The sequence below is a fragment of the Marmota flaviventris genome, chromosome X, assembly GCF_047511675.1.
Source record: "Marmota flaviventris isolate mMarFla1 chromosome X, mMarFla1.hap1, whole genome shotgun sequence".
NCBI classification, from domain to species: domain Eukaryota; kingdom Metazoa; phylum Chordata; class Mammalia; order Rodentia; family Sciuridae; genus Marmota; species Marmota flaviventris.
In genome coordinates this window covers 80,052,236-80,073,228 of record NC_092518.1, presented here as the reverse complement: position 1 = coordinate 80,073,228, position 20,993 = coordinate 80,052,236, and positions in this window count along the sequence as shown.

The window sequence follows — 20,993 nt, the reverse complement described above, 5'->3', positions numbered from 1 at the left end:
ATAAAGGTATTCGATATATTTTCAGTTAATTTTTATATTGTATGAAGAAGGGATACAACTTCATTTTGTGAGTGAGGATATCAGTTTGTTCCAAAAAGGCGGTTAAAAACATTATTTGTTTTCGCATTGGATTATCTTATACTAATGGTAAAACTAGAAGGATCACAAATGTGAGGGTTTACTTCTTATTTATATTCATTTATTTATATATTTATTCTACTCTACTTCCACCCTTTCTTATTAAAGCTTTAGAGTAAGTTTGAAACATTGAAGTGATAGTACTCCAATTATGTTCTTATTAGATATTCCTTGGACTATTCTTGATCCCTAATATTCTTCCATTAAAAATGGTAGCATCAACTTCAAAGATTATGCTAAAATCAAGCTGGGAATTTGATAGAGTGCAAGTTGAATCTGAAAATCAAGTAGGGGAATATTCTCATATTCACAATATTAAGCCCCTGAATCATTAATATCGGGTATATTTGCTTGTATTTAGGTCATTAATAATATATTATTTTTAAAATGTTTTGTAAGGCTAGGGATATAGATCAGTGGTAGAGTGCTTGCATAGCAAGCGTAAGGCCCTGGTTTCAATCCCCAGCAGTAGAAAAAATAAAATTAAAAGATTGTTTTGTAATGTTCAGAGCACAAGTTTTTTACCAGCTTAGTTGTTTATTTCCAAATATTTTATTTCATTTCTACTCTTATTCTGTTTAATAATATTATAAATAGAATTGTTTTCTTAATTATATTATTGGGCTGTTAATTGCTAATACATAGAAACACAACACAACTTGTAAATTGAACTTGCATCCTGAAACCTTGTTGATTTTATTCCTTAGTTTTAATAACTTTTTTTATGGATTCCTCATGATTGTTCATATACAAGATTAAGCCCTCTGCAAAGAAAGAGATGGTTTTGCTTCTTCCTTCCAAATTGGATGCCTTAATTAATTTATATTTGGTAATAATTGTTTTTTTTAATTTACAAAAACAAAATTTGCAGATGGTATAATATGACATGTTTTGATACATGTATACTTTGAACAGTCAGGTAAAATATATCTATCTCTTCAAACATTTATCACTTCTTTGTGACAGAAACATTCAAAATTCTTTTGCCAAACTTTATATATATATATATATATATCATCCTACATTAGAACTTCTTACTCCCATCTAGCTGTCAGTTGATACTCACTGATGAACCTTTCTTCATCTCAACCTCTAATCTACTCTTCTCAGCCTCTGATAAAACTATCTCTTAACTGTTATGATATCAATTTTTTAGACTCCACATATGCATGAAATCTTAAGGTATTTACTTTTCTCCTTCTATCTTATTTCACTTAACACATTGTCCTCCAATTTCATCCATGTTGTCACAAATGACAGAAATTTATTCTTTTATGGCTGAATAGTATTCTATTGTGTATATATGTATCTCATTTCCTTCCTTCTTTCCTCTTTTTTCTTTCTTTCCTTCTTTCCTCTTTTTTTCTTTCTTTTCTCTTTTATTGGTACTGGGGATCAAACCCAGCACCTTACTTAGGCTAGGAAAGTGCTTTACTACTTAGCTATATACCTGACTCCTACTAAATTTTTTTGGCCATTCATTTGTTGATGAAGACATAGGTATTTTTTATCTCAGCTACTGTGAATTGTACTGCAATAATTATGGGAGTGCAGATGGCTCTTCAATATTCTTATGTAGTGGAATTATTGGATCACATGGCAATTACATTTTTAATTTTTTGAGAAGTGTTCAAATTCCAGAAGTATATTCCAGAAGGGCTGTACTAATTTATATTCCCAACAACTTTGCAAAACTTCCCTGTTCTCCACATCCTTGTATGCATTTATTATCTTTTAGTTTTTCTTTATAATGGTCATTCTTGTTGGATTGAGTTGAAAACTCATTGTGGCTTTGATTTTAGTTTATCTTATGATTAGTGATATTGAGTATCTTCATATACCTATTGGCCATTTGCATGGTTTCTTTTGAGAAATGTCTATTTAGATCTATTGCCCATCTTAATCAAGTTATTTGCTTTTTTAATGTTAAGCTTTTGAGTTGCTTATATATTGTGAATATTGCTACCTTGTAAGATGTATTACTTGCACATATTTTCTTCCATTCTATAGATTGTCTTTGTATTCTGCTGATTGTTTCCAGTGCTGTGATGGAGCTTTTTAGTTTTATACAATCCTATTCATCTATTTTTGCTTTTCTTTCCTATAATTTTGGAATCTTGGCCCCCGTATTCTTGTCCATTCCATTGTCCTGACATGTTCCTCCTACATTTTCTTATAATATATTCATTACTTCAGGTCTTACATTTGTCATTCATACATTTTTTAAAAATTTGTTTTTATTTGTAGTTGGACACAATACCTTTATTTTATTTATTTTTATGTGGTGCTGAGGATCAAACCCAGGACCTTGCATGTGCTAATTGAGCACTCTGCCGCTGAGCCACAACCCCAGTCCTTTGTACATTTTGACTTGATTTTTGTAACTGATATGAGAGAGGGGTTTAGTTTCATTCTTTTGCATGTGGATACCCATTTTTGCCAGGACTATTGAAAAGACTGCCCTATTCCCACTGTGTGTCCTTAGTGCCTTCATTTATTTTTCTTGCCTAACTTCTCAAGCTTGAACCTCTGTTACAATATTACATACAAATGGTAACAGGACACATTCCTATCTATATCCTGATCTTAGGAAGAAAGCTTTCAACCTTTCAAAAACAAGTATCATATTACCTCTGGGGTTTTAATAAATCCCTTTATCAGGTTGAGGAATTTCCTTCTCTTCCCAATTTTTAAATGTTTTTATTATGAAGTATTTTTATAACATAAAAGTCTTAATTATTTATCAGTACAACTATTTGTAACACAAATATATGTGAGTATAGGTGACTTTCTATGAATTTGGTAATCCAAGCAGTGGTACGGAGGTCCAAGGCACTTAGATAACATTTGATACACGCTTCTGTTATTGCTTTGAGAGGGAAGAAGGAACATAAGAACTTTACATGGACTTTTCACTATTCAGAAATAGAAACATGACCTTCCACCTGTAAGAGGGTTTAAGAAGTATGGCTCTTTGTTGGCTATGGACTGAGTTGTATCAATTTAGCATTCAGGTATATAAACCCTAACTGGCAATGTGATTGTATTTGGAGATAGGACCTGTAAGGACCATGATAAAGGTTAAATGAGTCATAGGGTGGGGCCCTAATTTTTTTCTTTTAGCACTTCCTTACTTATGAGGAAGAGAAACCAGACCTTTCTCTTCACCAAGGATAAAACAGGAAGTCAGTCATCTGCAAACCATAAAGAGAGCCCTCATCAGAAAGTTAATTATCTGATACTCTTGATCTTCTTAGTCTTCAAAACTGTTAGAAAACAAATTTATGTTTAAACAACATTGACAGCCTTATGATCTTCCTTTGTGTTTTAACTAGTTTCACATTGCTGTGATTCAATGGTTTCAGTCCATAGACCAGCAGACTTCATTGCTCTGACCCAAGGTAAGGCAGTATATCATGAGGAATGAAATGGGAGAAGGAAACTGAGGAAGCTGCTCCCTCACGATAGCAAGGACATAGAGAGAAGAAGGAGGGAAAGGAAGCAGGGAAGATGCACCCTTCCAGGGTTTGTCCCCAGTGACCTACCTACTCCAGCCATACAAAACCTGCCTACAGTTACCACCCAGTCAGTCTATTCAAACTAGGATATATACTGATTAGCTTATAGCTCTCATATGCCAATCATTTCACTTCTTAATATTCCTACATAATGAAGTAGCTTTGGGGGTACACCTTATACCCAAACTATAACACTTTGCATACCAGAAACCTCTTTTCTCTTGCTGCTTATAAGAGTCTCTCTTTTTGTCTTTGATTTTTGACAGTTTGATTGTAGTATTTTGGTGAGTTCTTTCTTAGCCTGATTGGAAAATTTCCTCTTTAATGTGTTTAGAAACTTTTGATCTTCATTTACCTGGATTTTTTGTATCTTTCCTCGGATTTAGAAAATATTGTCATTATTTCTTTAAATATATCTTTGTTCCTGTCTTTCTTCTTAAAATCCTATAATGCTAAAGTTTTCTCTCAATGCTGTCTCATAGATTCCACAGGTTTTCTTCATTTCTTTCTTTTTTTTTCTCTTACTGGATATTTTCAAATGACCAGTAATCAAGTTCACAGACTATATCTTCTGTATGATAAGGTCTTCTATTGATGCTCTTTTACATTTTTAATTTCATTCATCATATTTTTTCATCAACAGAATTTTGTTTGTTCCTTTATTATCATTTCTCTCTGTTGACTTTCTTCATCCATTGTCCTGATTTTAGTGATTTTTTTATCTATGTTTTCTTATAACTTACTGAGCTTTCTTAAAAATTACTTTGATTTCTTTTAAGGTGATTTATAGATGTCCATTTTTGGATATCTCCTATAATGAAGTCAGTTACTGGAAAATTATTATGTACTTTGGTGGCTGCATACATCCTTGGTTTTAATGTTTATTATTTCTTTGCATTAATGTCTGTACTTTGATGGAATAATCACCTGTTGCAGAGTTTATAGGCTGAGAGGTGCTATTGTGACCAGTGTGGAAAGTCCTCCATCTATGGGGGAAGGTTGAGTATACCAGCTGAAAGGGTTTTAGCTCTAGTGAGGATATAGTGTTATAGTTTCTGTGCAGCTGTAAGCTAAAGTTATCATTGTCAAAGATTGCAGAGGTCCTCAGTGGCCAAGGTAATGGGGTATCTACAGTAGCGTCAAGTGTTGGTGGAATCTTTGGTTGCAAAGGTTTCTGGGTTTGGTCCCAATAATACCTTTTACTTCCATGGACAAGGTGAATCCTGTAGTTGTCAAGTCCAATAGTATCCATGCTCATGATGATGGATGCACAGTTGTCTTTGGTGTAGCTTCTGTGGAAAGTCCTAGAACTGAGATCTAGAGTTCAGGCAGTCATTGAGGAGCTACAGTTTTAGAATCTGGTGAAGTAGGGTCATGGATACTACTGGACTTGACAACCTTCCCCCATAGATGGAGATATTCAAAAATGGACATCTATAAATCACCTTAAAAGAAATCAAAGTAATTTTTAAGAAAGCTCAGTAATTCCTATCTCCTCCAGCTACACCCTACCACTTCACTCACCACTCAATTAATCTTTAAGATTATCAGGGGATTAAATCACTTATTGGGTTAAGACTCTTACAACCCAATTATTTATCCTCTAAAACTTCTTGCACTGTCTCACACATAAGCTTTTGGGGGACACCTAGCATCCAAACCATAACAATGGATAAATGTGTCATTGTTGATTTTTGTGGTGGAATGAAACCTGGTATCTCCTACTCTGCCATATTCTTGGCATGTGATTTGCAAGTGTTTTCTCCTGATAGGCAACAAACATACATGAGCAATGAGAACATAAGGTTAAAAGGATAATTCTATAAACTGGGCCCACTGTGCTGATACCCTTCTGCTTTTTTTTTTAAAGTAATTTTCCAACAACCTTATCTGGCTTAAGTCAATAGGGTTTGTTATGTCCTTCAGCAAACAACCTATTATCTGCATGAGAAATGCAGGTCCAAAATACTGATAAGAATACAAGTTACTGTAGGCGGGAGAAATTTTGTGGTATTTACACAGAGCAGGTTCCAGAACTCAGGGAGATAAGGGTAATTCCCCTCTACTTTAAAATGTGTAAGAACAGGTTCCAGTTGAAACTGGTCAGCATTGGCCAAAGTGTCCTAGAATTGTCATGAGCAGTGGAGACTTGAATGTCTGATGTCATCTTGCTGTCAGTCAAAAGTCAAGAAGTGGACTTGGGCAGGACTCTGGAAACTTCCCTGAGACCCCCAATAGAACTGGAGGGCAGGAGGGGCACACCATTCTTCACCTCTCTGAGATGATCCATTCTCTCCCTTAAGACTATCCCCTTTTTCTTTTCCTATCCCTTCAATAAACACACGTCTGCTACTCTGAGCAACATATTTGAAATCTTTCTGGCATTATCACAAAAACCAGTGAGATAGAACTGCTCTGGGTACCTTAGCTCCACAATAGGCCTTTACCCTGGAACATTCCAAATTCACTTTTTTAATGCTATACACTTTGATGCATGAAAGTTTAAAATTGTGATGACATTTATCACTTTCTCTGTTTACTTGTGTTTAGGTGTTATATATAATTCTACATAGCCTAACCAAAAGTCACCAAGATTCACTCACATTTTCTGGTAATAATTTCATAATTTAAGTTTTTATTGTTAGCACTTAAATTTTTTATTTAATTTTGTTGTGTGGTGTGAAGTAGAGACCCACGTTCATTTTTTGTGTGTGTGTGGATATTGAATGGCCTCATTAATGTTTGTTGTAAAGACTCTTTTTCCCCAATGAATGGTAATGGTTCAATTGTTAAATGTCAATTGACTATAAATGTATAGGTAGATTTTTTTAACATTCTGTGTTTGCTTTTTAACCTCCATTTCATTAATTTCTACTGTAGTTTTTATTATTGCCTTTCTTCTGCATTGTTAGGCTTTTGGAGGTTAGATCATTCATTTAAGGTCTTTATTTTTATTATAGACATTTAAAATTAGAAATTTCCCTCTCAATGGTCTGCTTTAGATGTATTCCCTTAGTTTTCTTGTTTTTCATTTTATTAACCTCAATGTGTTTTCTAATTTTCATTATAGCTTCTCTATGAACCCACTGGTTATTTGGTAGTACATTCTTTCATTTATGTTTTACCCATCTTTGTGTCACTGTGAACAAAAAACCCAACAAGAATAATTTAGATGAGGAAAAGTTTATTAGGGGCTCATGGGTTCAGAAATCTCAGTCCATACATGGCTGACTCCAATGCTCTGGGCCCACAGCAAGGCAGCACATCATGGTGGAAGGGCACAGTAGAAGAAAGCCACTTAGGTCATGGTGGGTCAGCAAGGGGCCACAGAGAAGATGCACCCTTTCAGGGAGCAGTCATAGTGACACAACCTTCTCCAGCCATCTCCCACCTACCTTCAATTACAACCCATTCAGTCCATTTAAGCTAGGATGGACTCATTAGGTTAAAGCTCTCATAGTCCAGACTCAACATGGCAGTGGGCGGGGAGGCAGCGCTTTCAGTACCCTCCTCAGCCATGCGGACAGAGAGACACATCAGAACGTTCGGATTCTGCCTGCTGAGAAACTCCCAGCAAAATTCCGCTGAAAGTGAGGTGACCTAAAGAAGGGAGTTTGGGATTATTGGAGGTGACAGCTTGCCCCGAATGGGTGAATCTCGGCCACCCTGCGCTTGGAGGTGCGGGCCGCCGTTGTCTGGCAACCGACACAGAAGGAGGTGTTTCAGCACTGCCAGATACCGTGTGCTGAGTAGAGACCCTTTGAAGAGGTTGCTAACCAAAACTTCATGAAACAGCGGACCGAGAACTAAAACCGAGACTGGGACAGACCAGAGACAGGCCAGACCCACCCCTCCTATCAGACACTCTGGCAAGGAGTCTGGGGCCCGCCATAGCAGAGAGCTGACATCACCAGAGTTCAGCGGACGGGATCCCTTCCCAGTGAAATCAGCTTCAACAGGTGTGTGACTCCCATCACCACCAGATACATACAGCTGGGAAACCTCAAAAATCTCACCCCAGAGCTCTCTGGGCGTGATTGTAGCGGCGGAGGGAAGCAGAGGGGACTCCCGACTCCCAACTCCCCCAACCACCAGCAGCGACACCCAAGGTCTTAGCCGCCAGCTCCCGGGGGCGTGGCCACCAAAGGAGTCCAGGCAAATTAAGCTGACGGTTCCCAGATCACCCGCTCAACAACCTTGGGGTCTGGATGAATGGCAAACAGAGAGAGTGCACAGTCGTTCGGGAAATAAGGCACTCAGGGGGGCTGCAAGTGTAACTAGATCTGTGGAGATCACCTCCAGGGAGCGGGGTCTGGCTGGCTGGCAGGAGGAAGGGGGGAAGGGGCCAGAGAAGAGAAACGGCTCTGGACTAACAGGATTGGAGAGATGCCCAGTAGGGGAAGAGGAGCTGCCTTACAGGGATTGCTGCCGGCACATACAGGGCAGACTTCATTTATCATTTTTTTTCTTTTTATTTCCTTTTCAATTTTTATTGTTCTTTCCATTCTCCTTTATTCTACCTATTTTTCTCTTCCTCTTTCTCTTTAAGGACTTCTTCTTTCCCCTTCCCCCTAACGTTCACACCAAGCATTAAGACTTTCATTACGGGTAATTTTCTAAATGCAAATAGGTGAATGTTCCGAGGCTGTCTATAGGACTCCTAAGTACCTAGCTACTACCAAATACCATGATCCATTCGCCTGTTAATATCCCCCTTCAGTAGAGCAATCTTCCAAAGTACCCAAAACATATTAACCTTCATACCATCATAGTACCCTAACTAAACATAAAGGCCTAAGACCATAAAACAGACCACTATATGCCTACAGAATCCATAAGCCTTTTATGAAATGAATGAATCAGCTTTAAATTACAAAAAAGCCCAACAGCTCTAGACATAGTCTCCCACCACAAAGGAGACACCACAGAGGTATACGAAACCAAAACAAATTTATAGGAGAAAACAGAAGCACAGCAGTTAAACAGACTTGGAAAGTAACGTGAACACCATAAAAAAAACAAGGGAAAAAAGGATTAAAAACAATGCAGGACAACTTAAATTTACAAGAGAACCTAGAGGCATCAGAAAAATGGACAGAGAAAGAACTCAAGGCATACCTGAATCAGATGGAATGGAATCTTAGAGAAGTCATTAGACAGCAAGTCCAAACAATGAAAGAATACTTTGAAAATGAATTACATAAGCAGATTCAAGAAGCAAAAAGTGAACTCTACCAGGAGATAGAGATTTAAAAAAAAAATCAAACGTTAATCCTAGAAATGCAGGAAACCATAAACCAAATCAAAAACTCAAATGAGAATATTACAAGTAGACGAGATCAAGTAGAAGTCCAGAACATCATATAATGAAGACAAAGTTTATCGACTCAAAAAGAATATAGTCAATGCAGAAAGGCTGGTAAGAAACCATGATCAAAACATCCAAGAGCTATGGGATGTCATAAAAAAAAACAAACTTAAGAGTCATTGGGATAGAGGAAGGTATAGAGGTCCAAACCAAAGGAATGAGCAAACTGTTGAATTAAATAATTTTAGAAAACTTTCCAGACATGAAAGATGGAATGGATTGCCAAATCCTGGAAGCCTACAGGACCCCAAACATACAAGACCGTAATAGACCAACTCCAAGACACATTATTATGAAGATATCCAACATACAGAACAAGGAGAGAATGTAAAAAGCTACAAGAGAAAGGAGGCAGATTACATTCAGGGGTAAACCAATTAGGTTAACAGCTGATTTTACATCACAGATGTTGAAAGAGAGAAGATCCTGGAACAATGTATTTCAAACACTGAAAAATAATGGATTCCAAATAAGAATATTGTATCCAGCAAAATTAAGCTTCAAGTTTGACAATGAAATTAAAATTTTTCACGATGAACAAAACTTAAAAGAATTCACAGCAAGAAAACCAGCACTGCAAAGCATTTTGAGCAAAACACTACAAGAAGAGGAAATGAAAAACAGCACCCAAAACCAACAATGGGAAGTAACTCAGTAAAGGGGGAAAAATAATCAAAGAGGAAAAACAAGTCAAATTAAAATAAATAAATAAATGAATGAATAAACAAATAAACATGACTGGAAGTACAAACCATATATCAATAGTAACCCTAAACGTTAATGGCTTAAACTCACCAATCAAGTGACATAGGCTAGTAACTTGGATTAAAAAAAAAACAGATCCCACAATATGCTGCCTTCAGGAGACTCTTATGATAGGGAAAGATATACACAGGCTGAAGGTGAAAGATTGGGAAAAATCATACCACTCACATGGTCCTTGGAAGCAAGCAGGAGCGGCCATACTCATATCGAATAAAATCAACTTCAAACCTAAGTTAATCAAAAGGGATAGAGAAGGACACTATATACTGTTAAAAGGAACCATTCACCAACAAGACATAACAATTATCAATATGTATGCACCAAAAAATGGTGCTGCAACGTTCATAAAACAAACTCTCCTCAAGGTCAAGAATCAAATAGACCACTACACAATAATTATGGGTGACTTCAACACACCTCTCTCATCATTGGACAAATCCTCCAAACAAAAGTTGAATAGAGAAACTATAGAACTCAATAACACAATCAATAACCTAGACATAACTGACATATATAGAATATATCAACCATCATCAAGTGGGTATACTTTCTTCTCAGTAACACATGGATCCTTCTCAAAGATAGACCACATATTATGCCATAGGGCAACTCTTAGTAAATATAAAGGTGTGGAGATAATACCATGCATCTTATCTGATCATAATGGAATGAAACTGGAAATCAATGATAAAAGAAGGAAGGAAAAATCCTGCATTACCTGGAAAATGATCAATATGTTACTGAATGATCAATGGGTTACAGAAGACATAAAGGAGGAAATCAAAAAATTCTTAGAGATAAATGAAAATACAGACACAACATATCGGAATCTATAGGACACAATGAAAGCAGTTTTAAGAGGGAAATTCATTGCCTGGAGTTCATTCCTCAAAAAAAGAAAAAAAAAAAAAAAAAAAAAAAAAACAAATAAATGAGCTCACACTTCATCTCAAAACCCTAGAAAAGGAAGAGCAACACAACAGCAAATGTAGCAGAAGGCAAGAAATAATTAAAATCAGAGTGGAAATCAACGAAATTGAAACAAAAGAAATCATTGAAAAAATTGACAATACTAAAACTTGGTTCTTCAAAAAAATAAATAAGATCCACAGACCCTTAGCCATGCCAATAAAGAGAAAAAGAGAGAGAACTCAAATTCCTAACATATGGGATGAAAAAGGCAATATCACAACAGACACTACAGAAATACAGAAGATAATTAGAAAGTATTTTGAAACACTATATTCCAATAAAATAGAAGATAGTGAAGATATCGATAAATTTCTTAAGTCATATGATTTGACCAGATTGAGTCAGGAAGATACACACAATTTAAACAGACCAATAACAAAGGAGGAAATAGATTAAGCCATCAAAAGACTACCAACCAAGAAAAACCCTCGATCGGATGGGTATACAGCAGAGTTTTACAAAACCTTTAAAGAAGAATTAATACCAATACTTTCAAGTTATTTCAGGAAATAGAAAAAGAAGGAGCTCTGCCAAATTCATTCAATGAGACCAATATCACACTGGTCCCGAAACCAGACAAAGACACTTTCAAAGAAAGAAAACTACAGACCAATATCTCTAATGAATCTAGATGCAAAAGTCCTCAATAAAATAATGGTGAATCAGATACAAAAACATATCAAAAAAATTGTGCACCATGATCAAGTAGGATTCATCCCTGGGATGCAAGGCTGGTTCAATATATGGAAATCAATAAATGTTATTCACCACATCAATAGACTTAAAGATAAGAACCATATAATCATCTCGATAGACGCAGAAAAAGCATTCGACAAAGTACAGCATCCCTTTATGTTCAAAACACTAGAAAAACTAGGGATAACAGGAACTTACCTCAACATTGTAAAAGCTATCTATGCTAAGCCTCAGGCTAGCATCATTCTAGATGGAGAAAAACTGAAGGCATTCCCTCTAAAATCTGGAACAAGACAGGGATGCCCTCTCAAACCACTTCTATTCAATATAGTTCTCGAAACACTGGCCAGAGAAATTAGAAAGATGAAAGAAATTAAAGGCATAAAAATAGGAAAAGAAGAACTTAAATTATCACTATTTGTGGATGACATGATTCTATATCCAGCAGACCCAAAAGGGTCTACAAAGAAACTACTAGAGTTAATAAATGAATTCAGCAAAGTGGCAGGATATAAAATCAACATGCATAAATCAAAGGCATTCCTGTATATCAGCGACAAATCTTCTGAAATGCAAATGAGGACAACCACCCCATTCACAATATCCTCAAAAAAAAATAAAATACTTAGGAAATAACCTAACAAAAGAGGTGAAAGATTTATACAATGAAAATTATAGAACCCTAAAGAGAGAAATAGAAGAAGATCTTAGAAGATGGAAAAATATACCCTGTTCATGGATAGGCAGAACTAACATCATCAAAATGGCGATATTACCAAAAGTTCTCTATAGGTTTAATGCAATGCCAATCAAAATCCCAACAGCATTTCTTATAGAAATAGATAAAGCAATCATGAAATTCATATGGAAAAATAAAAGACCCAGAATAGCAAAAGCAATGCTAAGCAGGAAGTGTGAAATAGGTGGTATAGCATTACCAGACTTCAAACTATACTACAGAGCAATAGTAACAAAAACAGCATGGCACTGGTACCAAAACAGGCAGGTGGACCAATGGTACAGACTAGAGGACACAGAGACTAATCCACAAAATTACAACTATCTTATTTTTGACAAAGGGGCTAAAAGCATGCAATGGAGGAAGGATAATATCTTTAACAAATGGTGCTGGGAAAACTGGAAATCCATATGCAACAAAATGAATCTGAATCCCTTTCTTTAACCATGCACAAAAGTTAACTCAAAATGGATCAAGGAGCTTGATATCAAAACAGAGACTCTGCATCTGATAGAAGAAAAAGTTGGCTCCAATCTACATACTGCGGGGTCGGGCTCCAAATTCCTTAATAGGACACCCATAGCACTAGAGTTAAAAACAAGAATCAACAAATGGGACTCACTCAAACTAAAAAGTTTTTTCTCAGCAAGAGAAAGTATAAGAGAGGTAAATAGGGAGCCTATATCCTGGGAACAAATTTTTACTCCTCACACTTCAGATAGAGCCCTAATATCCAGAGTATACAAAGAACTCAAAAGATTAAACAATAAGAAAACAAATAACCCAATCAATAAATGGGCCAAGGACCTGAACAGACACTTCTCAGAAGAGGACATACAAACAATCAACAAGTACATGAAAAAATGCTCACCATCTCTAGCAGTCAGAGAAATGCAAATCAAAACCACCCTAAGATACCATCTCACTCCAGTAAGATTGGCAGCCATTATGAAGTCAAACAACAACAAGTGCTGGCGAGGATGTGGGGAAAAGGGTACACTTGTACATTGCTGGTGGGACTGCAAATTGGTGCGGCCAATTTGGAAAGCAGTATGGAGATTCCTTGGAAAGCTGGGAATGGAACCACCATTTGACCCAGCTACTCCCCTTCTCAGACTATTCCCTAAAGATCTTAAAAGAGCGTACTATAGGGATATTGCTACATCGATGTTCATAGCAGCACAATTCACAATAGCTAGTCTGTAGAACCAACCTAGATGCCCTTCAATAGACAAATGGATTAAAAAAATGTGGCATTTATACACAATGGAGTATTACTCTGCATTAAAAAATGACAAAATCATAGAATTTGCAGGGAAATGGATGGCACTAGAGCAGATTATGCTAAGTGAAGCTAGCCAATCCCTAAAAAACAAATGCCAAATGTCTTCTTTGATATAAGGAGAGTAACTAAGAACAGAGTAGGGAGGAAGAGCATGAGAAGAAGATTAACATTAAACAGGGATGAGAGGTGGGAGGGAAAGGGAGAGAGAAGGGAAATTGCATGGAAATGGAAGGAGACCCTCATCGTTATACAAAATTACATATAAGAGGAAGTGAGGGGAAAGGGGAAAAAAATAAGAGAGAGAAATGAATTACAGTAGATGGGGTAGAGAGAGAAGATGGGAGGGGAGGGGCGGGGAGGGGGGATAGTAGAGGATAGGAAGGGCAGCGGAATACAACAGAGATTACTATGGCAGTATGTAATAATGTGGATATATAACCGATGTGATTCTGTAATCTGTATATGGGGTAAAAATGGGAGTTCATAACCCACTTGAATCAAATGTATGAAATATGTCAAGAGCTATGTAATATTTTGAACAACTAATAAAAAAAACTCTCATAGTTTAAGCATTTTATCTCTCAACTTTCCTGCATTAATACAGGACGTTCTCAGACACCTCATAAACCATAAAAATATCCAAATTTATTTTATTAATTTTTTAAAAATTTAGTTCATTTGGTCAGAGAAATTTCTGTAAATTATTTCAAATACTATCAAATTATGTGCATTTTCTTTATGGCTAATACATGATCTATTTTGGAGAATGCTCCATGTACACTTAATATGCATGATGTTGAGTATATATTTTTATACTTGCTTGTGAAGTTCAGTTGATTTACAATTTTGTTCAGGTCTCATACTTTTTTGTTAATCTTCAATCTAGTTGTCCCATCCATTATTCAAAACCAGGTATTGACATTTTGATTATTATAGTTGAATTATCTGTTTTTCCTTCTGTTCTTTCTTCACTGTTTCACATATTTAAGGACTCTTATTAGGTGTTTCTATTTTTTGGAAATTTTGTGTATTCATGATTATTGACCCTTTTTTAGTGAAAAATATGTGTTTAATGACAATTTTTGTCATAAATTTTATTTTATATGATATTATTGTAGCCACACTAAATCGTTTCTAAGTACTGTTTTCATGGTTCATCTGTTTTTACCCATTTACTTTGAACCTATTTGTTTCTTTGAATATGTTTGTTCTAAACAACATACAGTTGGATTATGTTTATTTTTCTGTCATGAAATTATCTGTATTTTGACCAGAATGTTGAATCTCTTTTCGTTTACTCTAATTGTTCATATAAGATGTAAGCCTGGTCAAATTACTCTTTTCATATGTTTTATGTAGCTTTTTCCCCCTTATTCCATTAAAGCATGCTTTTCTATTTATAGATATTTTCTAGAACACAGTTTTATTCTCCTTTCTCTATATATGTTTTGTGCTTTCACTTGGGCTTCCCCCAAGGATTGCAATTATTACTTTGGTTGAATACAATGTAGTTTAGTATTACACTGACTAAATTTTATTATTGTAATATTTTATATTTGTCAAACGACCTTTATTTTATTTATTTATATGCAGTGCTGAGAATTGAACCCAGTGCCTCACACATGCTAGGCAAGCACTCTACCACTGAGCTACAATGCCAGCCCAACTAAATTTTAACACTACCCAAAATTTTAGTGAAATATACCTGTTTTCCCTCATCCATCTTTCATAGAAGTACTGTCATACAGATTTTATTTTTATTTATAAGCTCTTTAAAACAGTTCATAATCATTATTTTTAATAGTTTTCTTTCAATCTGATAGAAGACAAAATAATTTGCACAAGAAAATAATATTGTATTTTATAATTTATTTGTAGCTAATCATTCCTCTCTTTTTTTTCTTTGTATAAACTACTTATTAGCCTCTAATGTTCTTTTTATCCTGAAGGGCTACCATTTAGTATTACTTGTATGTCAGATCTCCTAGTGACAAGTTCTGTTGTTGTCAACTGAGGCATATTTTAATTTCTTCTTAAATTTTGGGATTGTCTTCTTCCTGCATACAGAATTATTGGTTGACAGTCTTCCTACTTACTCTCATTACTTTAATTTTATCATTCCAGTGCCTTCTGGTCTTAATGGTTTCTAATGAATATTTTGGTATTTTATCAAGAATTTATCAAGAATACATGATAAGTTGCTTTTCTATTTTTGTAGTCAAGACTTTTTGATATTCATTTTGACAGTATAATGTATGTAGGTGTGCAGCTCTTTGAGTTTATACTTTTGAAATTTGTTGAACTTCTTAAAAATACAGATTAGAGTGTTTCATAAAATGTGAGGAAGTTTTGGCTATTATTTTTTCAAGCATTCTTTCTTTTCCTTTCTTCTCTAGAAATCCTATTATGTATATGTTGATGGTACATCATAGGTATCTAAGGCTCTATTTTTCCTCATTCTTTTTTTTCTTACCCAGACTGTATTCTCAGTTGGCTTTTCTTAATATTCATTGATTCCATTGTATTGTTAATTCAGATTTGTTACTTAGCCTATCTAGTGAATTTTTCATTTAGTCCACCTTGCAACCCAGAATTTGTTTGGTTCTTTTGAAATTAATTTATATCTCTATTGCTAATCTTGACTTGATGAGTTAGTTTTGTCATACTTACCTTTAAATCTTAATATAATCCTATACATAATAATAATAATAACTGATATAAACCCTTTTTTCTGATCAATTCAACATTTATACTTCCTCAAAATCACTTTCCATTGATGACATTATTATGTGTGTATGGAGCATATTTCTATGTTTCTTTGCAGGTTTCATAATTTTGTTGGAAAATGTACATTTTTAAGTAATGTGACAAATATGGAAATTGGATTCTGTTCCTTTCAGAGTTTGTTTTGTTGTTGCTGTTAAGTAATTTTAATGAACAAATTATATGAAACTGTGTTATTTTGTGTCTATAGCCACAGAATTCTCTGTTTGGATAGATTAGTGGCCTACAAATATTATAATTCCGTATTTCTTTTAATGTGCTGAACCAATAATTATCCAATTTTTGATTAATCTTCTGTATGTATGTGCTTCAGAATTTTACAGCTCTGCTTTAGCCTTCACTTTTTGTTTTTGGTGGCTATCAGATCAGCCACAGTTGAAATATTAGTCTTTTGTCAGGTTATTCATAAGCACATGTACACGCGGTCTCCTAGATCCCCAAGAATATATCACTTATTCAAATCAACCTGTAGACATTTTATTTTTCATTTTTTTCCCCTTTTTCTTTCATGTTTTTAGTCAGCCTTTTCTTAACTACAAGTCAGAAAGCTCTAGCATAAACAATTACATTTGATTTTGTTAAATAACTGCATTGAAGATAGAGCTATTTACACATAGCAAACCCTGAGTCAACTCAAATAAAAAAAATTCCTGATAATTGAGCCTTATAGAAAATTTCCAGGTCAAACAGTCACTATTATTTGTAGAACCATCTTTTGGTGACTTCTCCTACCTATTTTACTCATTTATGCTGGATTGCTAGTTTTCATATGTACCACAGATATATCTGTGGATTTTCAATATACCAAGGAGCTAGAGATAAGAGAATGGGATTAGAGGGAGTTATAACATCAGGCAAAACCTACAAAACTTGCAGTTACTATTGAGGTGTACAATGTTTTTCTTGGAAAACAATGTTTTATTTTTCAGAGTTCAAAAATAGTAGGTTTTGACAAATTTTTCCAGAGTTTAACAATTTTTGAGGATATTTAAGTCTCTAGTCTTTTAAAGAAACGTCTCTAAAGGTCTTATATAGTTTTTATTAAGTCACTGTATGTAATACTTCATTCCTTCCTGAAAATCTGAGTATGTACTAGATCATCTACCTTTAGCTTACATACCTGTTAGAACTTGTTCTTCTGGATGTAGACAGTGAATTACATCAACTTTTGTTTGTTTAATTTTGTTTTGCCATAATTTTTTTAATTTGCGATTCTTGGATACAGAATTCTACTTGAAGAATATTACCCCCACTACCCTCTTTAACTATTAATAGGTGCCATTCCATTGTCTTCTATTTGTTTCATAAGTCAGTAAAAATTCTTAATATTATGATTTTGTATTTAATATACCTTTTTTTATATAAGCCTGTCAGATTTTCTCTTTGTTTTTCAGCAATTTAATCATGCTGTTTCTGGAAGAAATTTTTGTTTTGTTTTTGTCCTGTTCATTTTTCACTGACTCTTTGGAATTTGGAAATTTATCAACTATTGGTACTTCAAATATTCTTTATTCTTCTTTCTATATTACTTTTATTTCTCAGTTTTAATTATACTTATTTTATGCTACATTTCTACAAAATTTCTGGCCTATGAGCTAAATCCAGTCCACTCTCTATTTTTGTAAATGAAATTTTATGGGAACATAGACAAATATATTAGTTTATTTATTTTTATGGTTGATTTCACTGTAAACCATAAGAGTTAAGTCATTAAACCAGAATATACTGCCTGAAAATTCTGACATATTTACTATCTAGTACTGTACAGAAAAAAAAAAGTTTAGCTCCAGTTTTAGACAATTTAATAGTATCTTACAGTCTAGTACTATAATTCTTTCTTCCTATTAATCTTCTTTTCACATCTTCAGTTTAGACAATTTTTTGCCCTATCTTCATCATTATTTATCTTTTCTTAGAATATGTTCAGTTAGCATTATATCTAATCCAATAAATTAATTCTTCATTTTAGGTATTAATTTTTCTCACTTCTTCAATACCCACTGGATTACTTTTTACTTTCCATTGCTGTGCTAAAATACTCCACATTTATTCATTTTGTCTCTTTTTACTTATCTTGTTTGATATTTTAAAATTCATTGCTTTAAAGATCTTGTCTGCTGGTTCTAGCTTCTGAGCCATTTATGAGAACACTTCAATTGTCTCTCTGTAACTATAGGCTATATATCTCTACTTCCTCAAGTATTCTTTTGTTTTGACTATATACCACATATTGTATACAAGAGAAAAGTAGAAAAATTGTTGTATGCTATTCTTCCCAGAGAGGGCTTACCCTTTTCTATCAGGAAGCTTATCATGATAGACTGACATCTAAATTTAACCCAACCTTGTCTTCATTGAGCTATGTTGAAGAGTTAGTTAATTTTAATTAATCTCTGTCTTTATAAGTATTGATTTGGCCATTGTGATTATCCTTTAAGAAAACTTTGAAATCTTTGCAATTTGGGAAAACATGCAATCTTTTCTTCTGTGCTTTCCAAACCAACTCTGAATGTCTCTTGGGAGTACATTAAAAATATAAATTTTGTGGAATAAAATTGGGATCAGTGATAGTTAATTTTAATTTTATGGCTTCTCAGAACACTAAACAGTGACTTTAACCCAGACTATTGTAAAATTTTTATCTAGTTATTATTGTCCTATCATATCTCTTTACTCCCCAAAGACTACTTTTTCTCCTTTTGTTAGCTTCTTAATGTATATTAAATACATCATCAAATAAACACTGGAAAAGTATTCAGTAAACCCCTTTGGAAAGAAAATTGTAGCTGTGCATTTTAGACCTTTTAGTGCACTGCTCTTAGGAAATGTAGCTCCTGGAAATGTTTCATGCTTGCTTAAAACCACCTCTTTTTATGTCATCTTGGGAGACTCACATATGTCTAGTCTCTTCAGCTCCCAGAGATATGAGATTAGAGATGCAATCATTTGTGTAATAACTATAATAGTTGGGCTGGACAACAGTGGCACACATTTGTAATCATAGTGATGCAGAAAGCTGAGGCAGGAGGATCTCCATTTCAAGGCCAGCTTCAGCAAATTAGCAAGACTCTGTCTCAATATAAAAAGGGCTGGGGATATAGTTCAGTGGTAGAATGTCCTTGAGATTAATCCACAGTACCCCACACCCACATCAATAAAAGTATAAAAGTTGTGGTGCTTAATGAATGGACCAACTCTTTCCAGGAAGAGCTGGTAGAACTTGACTTGTTGCTGGGGTGTACCGGTAAAAAGAAGGTTCAGGAAGTGCCGGGCTATTGGAGAACTACTTTTCATCTGCTCTTTAACTCCTCTGACGCAAGGTAGTTAGAAGCCAGGTCTTAAAGTAGCCACGGGGAGAAACAGGGCTTTGTTTATTCAACATTTTCTTCATAGTACACCCTGGGGTTGCTTCCCTGTTTAAAGCTTTCTCTATATTCTATGATCTTGAAAAGGCTTGCACATACCCAACTCCCTTTGCTCCTTAAGGTAAAAGTTTTAGGTTGCATTCCCACTCTTGAAAACTGAACATTACTGTGCTCCATGTGTGGACACTTTGCAGAAAGATTATCCAGAATAATTGTTAGAGAAAATTGGTGGAGAAGTTTTGAGAAGTGCTGGTCTGTTTCTCAGGCTGCTGTTGGTTGAGTGGATTAAAACTTTTCTGTCCCTTTAATTCCACTATGCAAGTTCATAAGAAGCAAGGCTTCTAAATAGCTACTGGGAAAGTGTGTCATAAAAACTCCTTTTAGGGAGAAACAGGGAGCTGTGTTTTGAGGCCCCTTTTTTACACTGCTCTCAGGGTATGAAGCCGAGGAAATGCTGTGTGCCTGTATAAAATCACCACTTCTTTCCTGTGGTTCAGAGAGACTCCTGTTTGCCTAATCTCCTCCACTCCCAGAGTTGGTTAATTAAAAGCCAAACTTTGGAGAACCTTAGAGTAAGGTAATGTACATGTGAAGTGTGAACCCTTCTCTCCACTCAAGAAGCAGGGTATTGAGGATTTTTTCCCAATTGTGTGATGTAGTGCTTGGGGCACTACCTAGCATGTACCTCAAATTTTACAACCCCTTCAATGTGTATGTTTTCTCAGTCACTCAGAGTGTAGAAGTCTCAGAGCTTGTTTGACTTTCTACTGAAGAGAACTGATCCATGAATAGACATTAATTTGGCATATCTGGGTGGAAGGAGACAGGGGCCTCCTATTCCATGTTGCCAGTTTTCTTGTAGACTTTTAGTTCACAAAGGCAATAGACTTTTATTTTGGACTTTAACCTATTATGGAATTTAACTTTCAAATGTATTTATCTCTTCAATTTAATTCATCTTTAGAATTTTTTTAAAGGGAAGAGGTTTATTTTTAACATTCATTTCTATGAAGGTTTTTTATTGTTATTGTTATTTCCTTCATGCAATTGTTGTCATAACTTGATAGTTAATGTAATTTCATTGCAGATACTCTTTCTTATAGCTTTGTTAAAAAACAAAGCTAGATACACCTTAAAATAAAACATAAAAGGAAATTGTTTATTTAGCCTTGTGCTAAATTCAACTTGACACATTTCAGTGTCTTATGGTAACAAAATCTAAATTACTCTTCAGTGATTCTGAAGAGTAATTTAGATTTAATAAGCAGTTGAAACTGAGGATGAGATTCAAGAAGGTGGAACAAAAATGTCTGCTATGCTGATAGTAGCCTTTTCTAAAGGTGAGTAAGTGTGGTATATCTCA